An 18,203-nucleotide genomic window follows, 5' to 3' on the forward strand; every position below is an offset into this window, starting at 1 on the left:
CCCACTCCCACCGACCAGCACCTCCTTTCAGCCCCCCACCTGACACCTCCAGATGCCCTCCCCAATGCACAGATCCCTGCCTCCAGACCCTCTCCCCCCCATAATTCCCCCAAACCTTGCAGCCCCTCCCACGAGCCCCACAGCCCCCTCCGACCCCCACCTCTAATCCCCCTCCAGACCCTCCCAGCAGCCCTCCCCTTCGGACCCCACAGGCCCCCCGACCCCACCTCTGATCCCCCTCCAGAGCCTCCCAGCAGCCCTCCCCTTCGGACCCCACAGGCCCCCCGACCCCACCTCTGATCCCCCTCCAGAGCCTCCCAGCAGCCCTCCCCTTCAGACCCCACAGGCCCCCCGACCCCACCTCTGATCCCCTTCCAGACCCTCCCAGCAGTCCTCCTCTTCGGACCCCACAGCCCCCTCCGACCCCCACCTCTAATCCCCCTTCAGACCCTCCCAGCAGCCCTCCCCTTCAGACCCCACAGGCCCCCCGACCCCACCTCTGATCCCCCTCCAGAGCCTCCCATCAGCCCGCCCCTTCGGACCCCACAGCCCCCTCCGACCCCCACCTCTAATCCCCCTTCAGACCCTCCCAGCAGCCCTCCCCTTCGGACCCCACAGGCCCCGCCGCGCCCCCCACTTCCCTCCCTCGGAATCTGCCGCGGTCCGGCCCATTTCGCTCCGGGGGAAGCTCCGAGCGCGGCGCAGGGCCTCAGCGGTCTCCCCCCCTTCGCGGCGGCCGCGGGGCTGGAGGCGGGACGCTGCGCTCGGGCAGGCCCAGCAACGCCGCGCGACTCGGCGCGAGGCTTCTTTCGCGCAGCCAATGGCGCGTGGTGTGCGGTGAGTGTGGGCGGCCTCAGCGGGCGGAGATGCTGGGGGGAGGCGGCGGCCTGCCCGCTGCCGCCATGATGCTTGTTTGCTTTCAATGCGTGTGAGGGGAAGGGGGAGGAGGCGGGGGGGAAGCTGCTCTCCCGTCCGGCCCGCGGCAGGAAACAAAGAGCCAGGCAGGCAGCGGAGAGAGGGCGGCGGGGAGACGGGGATGCTGCAGCCACAGGTACGGGGAGGAGCGGGGTAGCGACTCCCGCCTCTGGGGGTACCCCCGGGCCTCACCTCGAGGGGGGGCTCTTGTTCTGGGAGTCGGGCAGAGTATTACCGGGGGGGGGGAGGGAAGGAGCGAGTATTATTACTCCGGAGAGGGTATTATTGCGCTTGTGGGGGAGGGGAGGGAGAGAGTACTGCTGCTTTGAGGGGGCAAGGGGCGGGTGTTATCGCTCTGGGAGAAGGGAGGTGGGGAGAAGCATTACTGCTCCAGGGGGCGGAGTGACGGGCGCCCCTGTGTTGGGGGTAAAAGGGATGGGAGTACCCCGGGTGGGTGTAGTATTGGCCTGGGAGGGGTGGGCAGAGCCTGGCTCATTGGTTTGGAGGTGCGCTTGGGTTGGGGGGTATTGTTAGGGAAGTTGTGGGGGGTACTATTGCTCTGGGGGGGAGGGGAAGGGGGAACTATTGCTCTGGGGGAGGGTGGATGGTAGTATTGCTCGGGGGCCTGGGAAGTAGTAGTGATCTGAGTTGGGGGTGTTACTCCCTCAGAGGAAGTATTAACGCTTTGTGGGTGCTAGCTGGAAAAAATGGGGAATGTGTTTGCTCTGAGGAGCAGGGGGCTGTATGGATACTCTTAAGTGGTGGGGAGTTTTGGCTGGGAAGGGGTATTCCTCTCACAGGGCTGAGTGAGGGGATGTCATTATAGGGGGAAGAAAGGGTGGAGAAGCATTAGAGTATTGCTTGAAGCTGGGGGGAGGCTCTCAAGGAACGGGGCTTGAGTGGGTTGTTGCTTTGAGAAACTCTGGTAGGAAATGGGGCTTTTTCAAGAGGAATTAGATTGAAGATTTATCCACATAATAAGGGAGAGGAGAGGAAAGGGGCTGCCTTACCTCAGTAGCTTATTGTGCTCCATATTTATTTGCATTTAGAAAGCAATTATACTACTTTAGGGTGGATTTGCAGTGAGAGGAAAGAGGGGGGCTTCTTTCAGAGGCGGTAGGCTTATTATTCTCTTTTCAAAGGCTTATATGCATTGAGAAAGCAATTAAGAGGCTGTGACAATGGACTTGAAATTAGTATAATGGCATCTGGAAGTTTAAGCGTTTTTCCTGTGTAATTGAGTTTAAAATAATTAAACATACAGAGGGAAATGACATCAGTCTGATAATTGTCCATCTACAGTCAGACCACAATTTTCCATCAGTCTCCCCCTCTGCATTGAGAGACTTTAATTCATTTAAGCTGATGTATTCTTTTTGTAAGTCTTGTTTTATGAACAAACAAAACTGGCTTGTAAACAGAATCTGTTTTCTGCTATGAGAGAAGCTTACACTTGCATTTGCTGCTGATGGTCTAAAACTGAGGCCTAGTTGGCAGGGAGGCCACAGCAGCAACTGCTTAGATCTGTCTGAAATAGAAAGGAAAATGTGTTAGAGGATGATTGACAACCTTGCTGTCCAATGCAATGAGTGGGGAGGGCAGGACTTGTGGTGACATGCAGGTAAGTGGCTGGGCCAAGGAGACTGTGGGACACACACACATGTTGGGGGTAAACAGAGAGGAATTTGGATACTTATCTCTCAGGGTTACTCCAAAGACAAGTTTATGCAATATGTTTACATGAAGAGATGTGTGCATATCTTTAATAATGGAAATTATAATAATATCCAACTGATTGGGTTACTAAGCTCTTGAGCAAGCAATTACTTCTGTAATTGGTGGTTTGGGGGGAGGGATTGCTATTACATTTGTCAGACTCTGGGACAAACATGCAGGGAGTAAGCAGTTGTGAACTAGATGCAAGACCTATTTTGTCTGCTCTACATGCTCTTAAATGTGAAAAATTTTAAGTTGCTATGTGTCCAACTGGCGAGGTTAGCACAACTTTTACAGGGCAACTCCTCATATTTTGCCCCAAATTTAGATTTTAGAAACAAACTTTTACATAACCTGACCAATAATGTCTCTACAAATTTAAAAAAAAAAAAACCTTCCTTATGAAACTGGCTTCATTGTCTCATCCACACTTCATATAGGGGAAAAAAACAGAAAAATGGCTTAAGTTTTCTTTTGATCTAAACTATTAGTATTGCTTGAATATGACTCTCTAGAGAAACAGCTGATTTATAACTAGTTATGGCTCTTCAGTTGTCCTTTGTTTAGTTTCAGGGGGTTATTTTATTTATCTGGATTTCACTGTTATGGGTAACAGATTCAAAATTCAAAGGATTAAGGAATACCTGTGATAATTGTCTGGTTTTAAGTGTGAAGGTTTGCAAGTGTTGACTGGTAATTTTATTGTATCTTGCATTTTTTTTCATCCTAGAGCAGGTCTCGTAATTGGGAATTTATCAACATTTCCACTGGGGTAATTTTACAGGATTATCTGCCCTGTGTTCTTCCTGCTGGTTCATCTGGACTCTGTGGAGTTTTCTGCTAGCAATGAAGCCTTCTGTGGGGGTTTATTCACGCTATTACTGAAATGGAGCCATTCGCATTTGGATTAACGCTTTATTCACTTTCCACTTGAATCGCTTGGATCAGTCCATTTATAAAAAGGAGACTACTATGCATCTTTTTTCTGTTTGCATATTGAAGTTGAACTCGGTGCATCCTTGATGTGTTCAGGCTGTTTACTTTGCTTGAATGTTAGAGGAAGAACTGAAATATAAAGATAGATGAGACTATAATACTGCATGGGCAGGTAACTACTTTTGGTATTTTATATTTTCAGATCTTTTCTTTAAAAAAAAAATAATAATAATAATGTAGTGTCCCCAAGTTTGAAGAAGTCTTGTTAAACTGGGTTCACAGTGGTAAATGTTGGAAATAAAAATATTGAGATCAGGTTATTCTAGAAGTGAGCAAGAAGAGAACTATTAGTAAACCTGGTGTATTGTTTATAATGGAGAAAGCTGCTTTGAAAACTAGAAGAAATGCTTCCAGGGTTACAAGATTTACAAAAAATTGTGCACCTCACCACAAAAAAGTTTAACATCCCTCTAAGGCTATGTCTATGCAGCACTTTCATGGTAAAACTTTTATTGCTCAGGGGTGTGGGGAAAAAAAACCGCATGCCTGACCGACAAAAGTTTTACAGACAAAAAGTGCCGGTGTGGACAGTGCTTTGTTGGTGGGAGACACTCTCCTGCCGACAAAGCTACCGCCCCTCATTTCGGGTGGTTTTGTTTTGTTGGCAAGCACTGCTATCACTTTATAAGACACTACCATATATATAAAACTCCACCCGCACAACCTTCTACTTCCAAACCCAAGAAGGTGAGGATTTTTGTTCATAGTGCAACATGCATTATCATCATAATGCCTAGGATTCCCGCTCATGAAGCAGAACCCCATTGTTCTAGGTTCTGTAAAAACACAAGCCAAAGATAGTCCCTGCCCCCAAAATGTTGTGTGCTGTTTGCTCTGTTTTTTCTGCCAGCAAAATATTGTAATTTACAAGAACTCTGTTCATCTTGTCATGTAATTTTGGTGATACAAGTGAATCATGGGTAACGACATTCCTGGTCCAGACAGCACACTAATTAACTGTGGGTTACGTGTGGATCACATATTTGTGAAGGAAGACTCCATTTTTTCTTTAGAGTCTAGGATTGTATACACAATACCCATTACAGAAGTCATTGCTATCCCCATAGATTTCCTTTGCTCCTTACAATTTTTTGTTGTTGACAAATGTTATGTTAATACTCAAAGGTAACAATTTGTAATGAAAATACTTTAAGCCTTAAAACCTGATGAGAATAGCCGTGTAGTTAAGGCAGCAGACTGACTCCCAAGATCTGGGTTTCATTCATAGTTCTGCCCTAGACAGAGGTTATACCTTGCCTGGGTCACATAGTGTTTTTTTTATTTTTAACTTGAGAATAAATTACACATTCCACAAGGGAGTTCTTAGGCTAGATTCAATAATGCCTGTAAAGTCTTTTGACATGGAACCTGCTATGTAATTTTGAAAGTTTAATAGTAAAGTACACAGAGTAGACTCAGATTGAACCTCTGCAGTGTTTAGTCTGGCTCTACCTGACATACTGTTTTGCATTCTTTCCCCTAATCCAGTTTTGGTGCATCAGACTTGGAGGTGTGATCATTGTATAGATATCATAAGTCATAGCATTTATTGTAAGGTCCCATATTTTAATTAGGCTATAAAAGTCCACTTATTCTGGAAAGTTGGCATGTATTTGTGTGTACACACACACAGTTTCCATGTTAAGTGAATTTCTGCAATTGAGTTAAAGCCTTGAAAATGTATGAAATGCATAGACAGAGGTCGCTCATCAAAAGCTGTTAAGATGCTTTAAGCTTACAATTATTAATCCCTTAAAAACTGCAACTCCAAAATAGCTTTGCTTTTTTTTTTTTTTTTTTAATTTGGCAACTGCCAGAGAGAGGTCTGCAGGATAGCCTTTTTTTTTTTTTTTAATTACTCATAGCTCAACTCTCCCTTTTGTAAAACTGCTGCATAAATGGCTGTCCAAGAGCGTGGGATTTGGTGGAGCTGTCAAGAAGGGACCAGGCAGTGGCCAAGAAAGATTAAAAAAAAAATGTAAACAGCAGTGAGAGGCGTTGGAGAAGAAATGCTTGCCCTGTTGGAACGGAGCTTATGCTGTAAGAGAGATTAGGAGCTCTGCAGAATAGGTTCCTTCTCTGGCTGTGGAGATCCTAAGGTTTGGGTGAGAGAGGTTCCCCAATAGGCACCCTAGGAGCTCCACTTGAGAGGAGCTAGGCCAGCATGGCACTTCTATGCATCTTTGTTTTAGCAGCTAGCGAAGTTCCTGACTTGCAGAGTTTCCAAGCTCAGTATGAGAGAGTTCTTCAGGACAACAGGAACCTTCCTACTTCAAGCTTGCTCCAGTGGGTTTTGACTTCTAATAGCCCTCTTACTGCAGCATCTCAAATTCCCTCCCTCCCTCAACTCCTTCCTCTGCTGTCACTAGGAGAAAGAGGGGATTTGACAGCAGAGGGGTTTATAGAATGCGCTAAGTTAGTCTGAAGTAGGGTTTATGGCATCAGGTTGCTGATGTGGAAGGGGTTATTTACTGTGCTGCACCATGCCACAATACCAGGACCTTGCTGCATATCATAATTTAGATTTAATGTGTAGTATATTAAAAAATCTTTTAGTCTTACTACTTTGGATACTTTGAGATAAACGAATGACTAAGGCGCTGATCTTGCAAGTTGATCTGACTTCAGTGGAACTCTACAAATGGAAGGATCTGCATAAGCAGATCAGCTTGCAGAATCAGGGCTAATGCACTACATTTTAAGAACTGACTGGTATTCATGAACAGACTTTCTTCCATACGTTTGAGACATCTACAAAGATTGGAAGGCCTGAAGCTAAACCAAAACAAAACTAGGTCTGACTGTATACAACATTATCTGCATTGTCGGCCAGGGTAAGTGGGTAACTACAGTAGCAGCTCCATAGCTAAGATTAAGACATTGTTTGTGCCCAACTTTGACCATTAATGTCCATTTAACTGTCGTTAGAAAGTTTTGCAAATGTTGTATTATGCTAGGAAAGGCTATTTTAGGAAAGTTTGAGATTACTCAAACTTTTAAAAATTTTGGGTTGTTTACCGTTTGAAAGTTTTTCTAACATTTTGCCTACTCAAACAGGTTGGCTTAAAGACAAATTATGGCACAGTCTTATTCATATAGAAAACTTGCTCACAGACCTAATTTTTTTCATTTTGAGAGTTCATGAAACCTGCAATGGTTTAATTTTTGTTTATTCAGTAATTCTGCATGAGAAAACTGTAATCTATTAGTTACTGTGCAGGAGGAAGCTCTGACTTGACCTAAGAGAAGGTTCATGTGGACTCAAAGTAAGATCTAATAAGATAGCACTGCCTGGATTTCTAGTGCTGTAGTTTGGAACGTAATGAAATCCATAAATAAGACAATACTTTTAGGGATGTTTAACTGGGTGTGGAACTTAATGTTTAAAGTAAGGAAGTAAAAATAATCACAATATACCACGGTGCTAGCTTCATGGTCTTAGCCTGTTGTGCGCCAGCTTCAAGCAGTGATACTATGGTTAGAATGTTACCTATTTCATTACCGCTAATGCATTTTAATAACGAAGTGGGTATTCACCCACGAAAGCTCATGCTCCAATATGTCTGTTAGCCTATAAGGTGCCACAGGACACTCTGTCACTATTTAAAAATGAAGAACATCTAATATCTAGCATGGCTTATAATGGAATGTTATGACCAGCCTCAGCCAGGGGAACACGTGACCCTTTTCACACCAGTGAGGGGGCAGATAAGAGCTAGGCTTTGTTCATGCTTAAAACTTGTATCAGCATATCTATGTCGGTCAGGGATGTGAAAAAAACCACACCCGTAACCGACATAGCTATGCCAGCAAAACTGTCAGTGTAGATGCAGCTATGCCAAGAGAAAAATGCTTTTCTTGACACACAGCTCACGTCATTGGGGGAGGTGGTATTCCTACATTGACAGAAAAAGTCAGCTGTGTCAACATAGCTGTGCCGCCAGAGTCTCTGGATTGTAGACAGCCATAGAAGCTTGGTGCTTCTAAGTCATGTTTTGAAATTTTGTGTGGCTTTTCCATGTATCTTAGTTCAGTGGTTCTCAAACTAGGGCTGCCACTTGTTCAGGGAAAGCCCCTGGTGGGCCGGGCTGGTTTGTTTACCAGCTGATTTGTCCACAGGTTCGGCCTATCGCGGCTCCCACTGTCCGCTCCAGGCCAATGCGGGCTGCAGGAAGCAGCGCGGGCCGAGGGACATGCTGGCCGCCCTTCCTGCAGCCCCTGTTGGCCTGGAGCAGCGAAGTGCAGCCAGTGGGAGCCGCGATCAGCCGAACCTGTGGATGCGGCAGGTAAACAAACCGGCCCGGCCCGCCCGGGGCTTTCCCTGAATAAGCGGTGGCCTTAGTTTGAGAACCACTGTCTTAGTTGGTAAACCCTGGCTGACTGAAAGGGAAGTCTCACTGTTTACTGGGGAAGATGGCACAGTATTTGCTCCCTATTTCAAGAAATCATGTTTTCATTGAATTTTGCAATTTGCAGCTCAGATGCTATACTTTACCTTATAAATGTGTAATAATTTTCTGTATTCTTGAGGTGTTTTGAAAACATTACATATTTAGTTTGATATATGGCAAATACACCAGCTTTTCAGTAATTTTTATAGTAAAGTATTCTTAGTACATAAGATAAATATATATTTACATGAGGTTTTAATGCCTCCCAAGAAGCTGTTCTGGTTCAGTGGCTGTATTATAGGCCTGTACATAGTATTAAACTCGGTATAAGCCACTGATTTAAGAAATGAAATTACAGCAAAGTAGACTTAAGCATCTTGGTAGGGCCAGCCCAGCAGTCTAGTTGCATTGCACTGCATACCCTTTTGTTGGAATATCCTGAACGCGCGAGAGAGCTTGGTTTCACAGTTCTTGAAAGTATGGGAAGTGGAGTGGCCCCTCTTTCTCCAGGTAGTTGAGCAGTGGTGTCTAGTTCAGGAAGGAGCATGTTCACCCCAAGTAGGATTATTACAACACAAGGCTTTAGGGTAGGGTTGTGAAAGTTGGGGTATTCCAGGGATTCTCTACCTCGCCTTGCCTCAACCATAGAAAATCAAAAATAATGCAATGAAGCCTTTTAAACTTCCAGTTTTTGGCTTATTTTCTAGAATATTTGTGTGCATTTTGTGGCAGAATAAAAGGATTAGTATAATATTGATATTTTTTTATCTGTTTTCCAGCACTCCTAGTGTTCAGCCATAAGTGGCTTCTAATCTGGACTTGACTGGGAGCATTGCAAAGTTGATGACAGGGGGTGCAAATCCAGAGCAGTGTGAAATTTCCTTACTTTTTTCTGGCAAGTTTTTACTGGTAAATATTTTGTATACTGGAAGCCTTACTACTGTAAGCTAACTTTTTAAAGGATTAGATGTGAATGGGTACAATTTCTTCATTCAGGTGATGCACTGGACAGATCGTTAATGTAGTTAAGTGCACATTGGCCACTAAAGAGTCAGTTTGTACATTTACAGAATTCATTAGATGCACAACCATCAAGAGACATCCTTTTCCATGTTCAGATCATACGCAAAACATATGTAAAGTATTTGCAAGGTTCATGTTTTCAAGGAATGAGTTAGAGGCTTATTGATCTACTTTGAGATCTGGATCATCTGTGACCACCCTAATTCCTTGTATCAGTATATGGCTGTTTTTCTCAAATAGCAGTTGGTGGCTAGGCAGACAGGATATCAGCCTCTTGACTATTTCTATAATTTGAAATGCCCTCCCTGCAGGGCTGAAGCCCCAAGCCCTGGCAGGTTTTCCCCAGCTCTCGAACTTCTGAAGACTGTCATATGCGGCTCGGAGGGTCAGTAAGTTTGGCCACCCCGATATAGGCCTTTATGTAGGTATCTATTTATAACTATTTAGGGATTTGTACTTAGGAAGATGAGCTGCTTTATGGCCAAATTCTGAACTCCTTACTCAGGCAAATTTCCATTGAACCTATTGGCAATTTAGCTGAGTAATAACTGAGTGCCTATTTTTGCCATCCTTAATCCGAAGTTGTACCTTACTCCAAAGGTGATCCCAGTGAAATGCAATGTTAGCAGAGTCAGGCTGTGTGCGACAATCTCAGACTTTGGTTGTTAATAGGAATAATTTAGTTTTATAGATGCATAAAGGGTACATACAATAAGGGGTCTTGGCATTTAAATACCAAATATAGTGTATGTATACTAACTATGATTAACTTGATTGGGTAGGGATAGAGTTATTCAATACTTAGCCCGAATATAAAATGGAATATATGGAGATAGCCTATTGATTTTTATATGGACTAATTGATTTCTACTCAGGCCATCTCATTTGACAGTCTAAAGAATAAGAACTGGTATTGCAGTCAAGTTGTGGAATTGCCATTATGATCAACCTTTTTCACACAGCTTTTTCAAATGATTTCCAGCTTTTAATTCTCATGTTTAGTCTCAAATATGCATTTTTTTCTTCTTCTTTTTTTTTTCAAGTTTCAGAAAAATCTGTTCAGCTGTTTGAATTATTGTAAGAAAAAAATATTTTGCACACTTAAGACTATGAATTTTATGCAGGGACTGTATCTTCCTATATTTTTCTACAATACCTACCACAAGTGGGGGCTCTGATCATGACTGGGGCTTACTTGCACTCCACAATACAAATATTAAAATAATAAATCAATACAACTTTAAAACTTCAGGTATTTTTCATATACAACAGCTTTAACTATCAGCATCATTATATATACCGTTGCTGAAAATTAAGACCCGTATAGCTACTCTAATCATCTAGGCTATACCTACGCTGAGCTGAGAATATTTGGAAATAGTATTGAAACTCATTAAATGTTGTCCAGGGTAAATAGGAGGAAAATTGTATGAGAATCATGGTTAAGGACTCAAGGCTAGAATATTGTGTTGGAAACATGTTTAAAAACAATGCGGTTTTCTAGGGGCTCCAAATGTGGTTTAATGTTGGCTGACCAGATCCTAATAGAAACCTGGTTGCTTCCATACTCTTCCTGGCCGAGCGCAAATAGGTCCTTAGAATACATTGAAACTTGCTGCGTAACACTAAGAATCCGGAGTATCTTAGACTTTTTGGGTCAAACAGCTTTGTATAAGCAAATGCATCTGGCAGCTCACAGGGAGATGGGCACAAATGGCTCCTTGGCTATGTCTACACTGAAGACCTAACCTTAGAGCCCTGTTAATTATTACCCTGAATCCTCTTTACACCAGGTGGGCTGTACCGGGCAGGCATGTGGTATGCCAGGAGAATACCTCCAGCATAGTAATGTTCTATGCCCAGCTGCAGAGCTGGCTTCTTCAGCTATGTGCTACTTCTGCAACAGCCCCAGGTGAAGGGGATATTCTGAGGTGGAGCAGAGGGAGGACTGATCAAGACGGGAAGTGGAATGGGTGAAGCTTTTCTTCACCCTGCAGAACCCCACTGGGACTATTTAAGCTGGGGCACAACTTGGCTGCTGTAGTCCAATTTGGGGGCAAAACTGGCTCACAGACATTGAATAGGAAAGGTGAAAACTGGCCTGTCCTGGCACCAGTAAAACCATATTGAATAAATTAGGAGTTTTTCAGGACTTCCAGGCTTCAGAGATTTTATCTTTTAGTTTGTGAAACTCTAAAATGCTTCTTGTTCCTTTTTAAAGGAAAATGATGGCTCTAGAGCCTTTTTGGGGAAAAAGGCAAGACTTTTTTTTCCAATTGTAGAGTTTGCATTCTGGATTTTTGTATTGAAGGAAACTACTCAAATTTAAAATGGAAAATTGGTAGGGTGTTCCCTGCAGGCTTGATTTTATTAAGAATAGGCTCTGTATTTGCCTTCCCACAGAAGGCCTTTAAAGATAAAGGTGACTCAAAGGCACCAGGGAGATATACAAACCTAATAGGGAACAAAGCATTTTCTGGAAGAATGAATTGTGGACTAGAGGCGATTTTTAATATGGATCTGATTGGATTCTGAGTGTATCAGACTTTATGAAACCTGCTGAATAAGGCTTAAAGTTGTGCTGAGTAAGCAGAACTCGTCCCCCATTGAAAACAGCCTAGGCTTATGCTAAGAAAAGGGTTTTTGGGGCCTTTCAACATAGAGCTGGACTCTGTGGCTTTCAGTTGGTGCTGAAGGCTCATTGCAGCTGACTTCAGTTAGATTTTAAGTACTTTACAGAATTTGTTACAAATCTTTAAGAATCTTTACTTTGGAAAGAAATTAGCAACATAACCTATTTGTATGTAATTGTAAGGAAGTATGTAAATTTTAGAGTAGAAAAATCAAATCACTAGTTTTACATAACTAATCATATTCTAAACTTGTTTGCAAGAAACAAGGATGATAGATTCCTTTAGGATTTTGCATTTGTATGTCATTATTAACATGCAGTGATGTATGTGAATATAAATTATTGCACTGGGGTATGGCTACACTACAAGTGCTACAGCGGCAGTGCTGTAATGTAGATACCTGCTACAGCGAGAAAAGGGTTTTCTCCATTGCTGTAGTGAATCCACCCCTTCAGGAGAGAGTAGCTAGGTCAACAGAAGAATTCTTCCGTCAACCTTGCGGTGTGTATCCTGAAACTTAACTACATCTCTCAATGGTGTGAATTTTTCATGTTCCCTAACTGACACAGTTAGTTTGACCAAAGTTTTAGGTGTAGACCAGGCCTTGGTCAGCAAGAGGAGGAAGTACAGCTTGTTGTTTTGTATTGGTGGCCGTGTACAGTTCTAGTTTTGATACCATCCAGTAGGGAGAAGGAGGAAGCATTACTGATGAAGTTATTAAATCTTAAGAGACCTTTAGCAATGTGACATCTAGATAACAGAAAAATCTGTTTAAAAATTATCAGAAGGAATAACCTTGGACCACTGACCAGGTTTGTGCCAGATATACTTGACAGAAGATTCTTGAATAGTTTATTCTGAGGTTTAAATTCCAAGTGGGATCAAAGGAATCTTGCATTTTCTCATACTTTGTGGTGGTTAAAAAATTCCTTATGGAAAAATCCTATGGAGGCATCACACTTGTGCTGCTTCCATATGCTGCTCCAGTAGGGTCTATAGGAACAGCCTTTGAGGTATAGAACATCCCTTATCAGGTCCTCTGACACATCCTCCAGCTTTAAAATTCAATTCCCCTTTCTTAAAACTTCCATCACAGCCCATAACAAATCCCACTTGTGTTCCTCTTTCACCCTGTTATTTCATAAGTGAATGTTCGCTAGCATGGGATTGAGCCTGCCTTTGTCTTCTGGCAGGCTTAGTTTATTTGGTGAAGAACTCTTGGTCTTAAATGTGCCCCAACTTTGTGTCAGCTTCTGCACAACTACTTTTAGGACAGGGACTTTGCCTCTATCCATGATTCTGCCGCAATATGATCCTGTGCTTCTGTATTGGGCATGTAATAATTCTTTTCTTCAATTGGCCGACTTGCCTCACAGCACAGGCCCTCTTCTGAATTAACCCAGTGCCTATATTTTTTTCCCTTAAGGCAGCTATTTCAGCCTCCAGGGTATCCAATTTAGGAGGGTTCCAGTATGAAGCTTAGTCAGCTCCTTCTCGTGCCGAAACCACTACTACTCACCATTCTCTTCCTTTACTCTGAGATGGACCAGTGGCTTCTCCCTTGACACGGCTTGTGTCAAAACTTTATCACTCGAGGAACATGTTTCTTTGAGCTCCTGCAAGCCCACAAAACCAACTGGAACGTGAGTCAGTTTACCAGCCTTCTCAGTTTTCTTTCTGTACTCTGTGCAACAGAACCAGTCGTTAAGTCACGGGTAACAAGAGGGCAAACCTACCTATGTGCTCCATATGTCTACAGTCATAATACCAACAGCTGAGCCCCAGGTCTTGTTGCACTGAATACCTGTGTCTCTTTTTGCAAGACCCCCCATAAGATGTCACTGCTGCTTCTTGAGCACTGCCAATCACCTCTGCAGATCTCTCAACTCAGGAATTGGTATTCCAGGAACAATGGTTGGCTCTGCCTGGTACTAAATTCTCCGGAATACCCTCTCCATAGCTCCCCTCTGTTCCAGAGGTAATGTCGTCTTGTTTTCCACACCTGACACTAAATGTGAACCAAACCGGTGGACTCTCATTGGCTTAGAAAGGTTTGGCAGGTGATTGCTCAAGCTCTTCGGCAGACGATTGCTATGCATAGCCAGGTCACAAAACTGACATGGCCCTCCAGCTACGCCCCCAGGGTCCACCCCTTCTGGGTTATTGTCTCTTCTCCCTGCACTGGACTCTTTCAGCAACAGCACTTTTTTTTTGTCCTATCACACCCTTCTTTGGCCTCTTTAGCAGTGGCATTGTTTCCTTCTACAACCCTCTTTCAGTAGGGCTGCATACACTCAGCAGGCAGCTGCCAGCAATAGCCTCTTTCCTCTCCCATGACTCCTTTTTATCCCCCAGCATGCCCCACTTCTGATCACTTGACTCCTTGTCAGGTGACTTTACTCATTGCCTTGACTTGGAAGCAAGCCAAAACTAGCATAGGTGCAGCTGAGCTCTTAACAAGACAACTCACCCTGTGACAACGCCACTGAAACTAGTCACCAAAAAGTATCTAATGGCCTCTTCCTGGCCTTAGCTCAGAACCAGTACTTTCCATCATCATCCTTCTCGACCTGTCAGCCACCTTTGACAGAATCTACCACACGCTTATTTATGATAACTTGTTCTTGCTTGGCTACTGTGACTCAGTCCTCACCTGGTTCTATTACCTCTCTAATGGTTCCTTCAATGTATCTTTTGGAGGATCCTTTCCAACCCCCTAAAATTCAGTGGGAATTTTGTCCAAAGAGCATCATTTTTGGTCACCTGTTCTTCTCCCCCTGCACCTTACTCTGCGCAATATGATCTGCAAACACAAGATCAACTATAATCTCCTTGCTGATGACTCACAGATCTACCTCTCTACTCCAGACCTCTCGCCTTCTGTCTAAACTAAAATCTCAGCCTGTTTCCCTGGCATGTCCTTGTGGATGTCCAGCCATCAGCTTAATCACAATATGGGCAAAACGGAACTCCTATTCTTTCCCCCAAAGTCCTCTGCTTCTTTCCCTCTTCTCTCAATCACTCTGGATAATACCACCATGCTCCCTGTCACTCAGGTCCATAATCCAAGTGTCATCTTCAACTCAGCCTTCTCTAGATCCTTATCCAAGCTTCGTCTAAATCTTTCCAATTCTTTCTGCATAACATCTCTAAAATATGGCCTTTCCTATCCATCTGCACAGCTGAAACTCTTGTACAGATTGTCATCATCTCGTGTCTCAATTATGATAATAGCCTCTATTCGATCCTTGACGAATGCAGTTTTGTTCTGCTCAAATCCATTCAAAATACTGCTGCACAGATAACTTTCCTAGCTTATTGCTTTGATCATGTCACCGCTCTCTTTGCATTCCCCACTGGCTTCCCTTTCTACCTTGCATCAAATATAAGCTACTTCTCTTCACTTTTAAGGCCCATTACCCAATCCCCAGGCTACTTATCATAACTCACATGCTACTGAGATGTCAACTTCCTCCTCCAATCAGCCAGTGATGCCAGCTGTCATCCCCCACTTCTTCAATTTTCAGAAGAGACCATTACGCTTTCTCCCATGCTGTCCACCATGCTTGGGAGGAGCTCCCTTTAAACATCCACAGAACTACCCCGTTGTCCTTTAAATCTGTCCTTAAAACTCTCCTTTGCTGTGATGCCTACAAAATACTTGACAATGATTAGCTAATTTGCTGTGACCACTGCCTAGCATGCTGGCCAGTACTGTTTCATTATTTCCTTGTGCTGGTCTGCATTGAACTGTTGTATCTTGTCATTCCTTAAATTGCAAGCCATCTGGTGAAGGGCTGTCTTTTTGTTCTTTGTTTATACAGTGTCTGTCATGGGGATCCTGGTTCATGACCAGGGGTCTTGGATGCTACCATAATAGCCATAAATATAACATTCTGCACATTTTAGGCATCTGTAACATTTAATTCTCATGTTTACATTTTTTGGATTGCATTATCTGTTTTCTGCTTTTAATATATTAGTGTATTGTAAATTTGGGGTGATGTCTGTTAATATTGTTTAAACCATCCCAATCCTATCGTATCCTCAATTTGTCTCTGAGCGTACTTACTAGCAGAATCCCTCTTGAGACGGGTTTTTAGTACAGAACTTGGCAGAATCATTTTAACTATTACATTCCTGTGAAGTGATTCCATGGTGGGATCAGATATTACAAGCAAACAGTAGTTGGCTGCTTTAGAATACATGGATGGGGAAGACTCAGCTGCATCTAAAATTGAATTTTATTGATAAATTATAAACTGAAAATTTGATTTCACTGGACTTTTGTATACAAACTTATCATAGGAAATTATGCTTTTGTTGACTGATTCATTGGGTTAAAACTATGCTGCTTAGAGTTCCAGTATTGACAACTCTTCTACAGTTAATTTACTGATGAAAAATCACCAGTTCTTAGCTATTTAATACTGTGGGGTTGGATTCCTAAAGGGTTGTGCCCCTACAAATGCACTAGTGATGCAGAGAGCTTCTGCAGGGAATGAAAAAAGAAAAGAACAAGACAGTGGAGATTAACTGGCAAGAAATTTTTACTTTTTCATGTCATCTGTCCATTTCTCCCTAATAACTGTCCATTGCTTTTCAGTAGCAGACTCGTCTACAAATGCTTACTATCAATATGTAATCACAAAAAATGTTGGTATATTAAGAGCAATTTACAGGAGCTGCTGCTGTCTTGGGAAACTTTTGAAAAACATATTACTAGCAATATATACTTGAGCTGTTTCCAATAGGAATTTTTGTTCTTGTATTTGAAGCTACAAGCCTTTGACATCACAGTTGATTGTAGAAAAGATTGCTTTGTTGCAAATAGAGACTTCTGACTTAACTGCTTTACATTTTTTTCTTTATCCCTAAGAATAAGACACAAGGATAAAATATACACATTTTCAGTAATAAGTGTTAATGGGTCTTTATGGACTTGCTATAGCCATACGGTATGTGGTTCACCACAGAAAATCAGCTACTTGTAGAGTACTGCAAATAAAAAAAAAATTGAACTGCTAATATTAAACAACAACATTTTGATTACTAATATAATATGCAACAGAGAGTTGCAGAGGATTTTTATAACAAATATTTGTCCCTTTTTGAATCTTTATAGTTGAGGCCTGGGAGATTTGTTTGGTTTTCAAAAGTTTTTTTGTTTGTTTTGTATCTTGGAAATACCAGTAGTAATCAGATCTGTTCCTCCCTGGTTTTGCTGGAGCACTTTTTTCTAGCGGTCTTGGGTATTTTGAAATCACACCTTGGTGGAAGGAATGGTCACATTGAATCTTTAAGTGCTAATCAGCCATTAGGCTTACAGCTATTGACAAAAACAAAATTGAGTTGTCTGATTAAACTTCTCCATCTCTTAACTGCTCAACTTTCATCCTCTTGTAGTGTTTCACTAGTTTTCCAGTAACCAGAATCTTCCAGAGTAGAAAAGACCAGGATTTATAATGTGTGATGGGACAGATAGGCCCTACACTGGCAAGGAGAGGGTTAAGGAGAGCTTATGAACGAAGTTGGCCTCACCCTGCTACACCTGCATCAAATGTCAGGCATGGAGAGGGGAGTTAAAAGTAGGAGACCTAGCCCAGTTGCAGACCAGAGACTGAGCTAGCTTGCTGGCCAGATAAGCCCCTGCTAGAACCGATGACCAGACCGTGGGGGATTGGCAGAAGCTCAGACTGTTTGAAGATAAACCCTGAATAGAAGGGTGAGGTCCCTTGGATGACTGTCTTGAGTTGTGGTTCTTGAATTCCTTTGGAACTTAACACCCTGGAAGGGATGGGACTGAAGTGTGAGTTGTCCAGAGGGCCAAAGCACTGCTATCTTGGACTGCATGGACACAGTCACATACCTACAGAGACCCACAGCTGGGTGAGTTGTGCCCTGACAGGCCACAAGGGGATGCCGCAGTTGCAACTCGTCACAAATGTAAACGACCAGCAGAAACTTGACAAAAACCTTTCAGGTCTTTATACCATCATAAAGCAGCTCAAACGAAAAAAAAAAAAAACCAAAGCACATTTTCCTTTTTGCAAGTCATCTTTAAGGGTGTTCTGTCTTTAGCTTCTGTTGTTACATATGTGGAGTTTCTAAAAGTGAGTTCAGTCAGCCAAGCTTCTTTCTACTTACTTTCTGTTAGACATCTTTTCAGTAAAAGCAATGAATATTGGCAAATCTTCACCTTCGAAGCAGGTCGATAGCCTTTTTATTCAAAAATACATCTATTTTTATACCTCAGACATACTTTACAACCTATTACAATACAATTGAAATGTTCCACTGACTACATAGTAACATGTCAGCAGAATATTCTAACTCAGTGTAATCTCTATTGAATATTTTTTTCCCAATGGAAATGTCTTTCATTTGCTTTAAAGAACCTTATCCCAATATAGGCAGCAAAACATGAGATGCTAGCATTAAAACTAAAAGGGAATATTGTCACACTTTTTTTTTACTCAAATCAGACTTGTAAAATGGTTAAGCTGGTATGGAAAGTCATTCAGGTACA

General features: G+C 42.7%; 1 protein-coding gene across 12 annotated transcripts in view; it reads left to right on the top strand.

The window, feature by feature from the left end:
- Positions 1–656: 656 nt before the first annotated feature.
- Positions 657–18,203, top strand: part of CNOT6 (CCR4-NOT transcription complex subunit 6) — a 47,521-nt gene continuing 29,974 nt past the window's right edge. Inside the window, exons 1-3 of one of the 12 annotated variants that reach the window (XM_065555091.1) lie at positions 821–837; positions 3,367–3,739; positions 8,798–8,927. The gene's annotated coding sequence lies outside the window, so the exon portion shown is untranslated. The other 11 variants (XM_005295861.4, XM_065555090.1, XM_065555089.1 and 8 more) reach the window with 11 other exon arrangements.

Source organism: Chrysemys picta, chromosome 8 (genome assembly GCF_011386835.1).
Source record: "Chrysemys picta bellii isolate R12L10 chromosome 8, ASM1138683v2, whole genome shotgun sequence".
NCBI classification, from domain to species: Eukaryota; Metazoa; Chordata; order Testudines; family Emydidae; genus Chrysemys; species Chrysemys picta.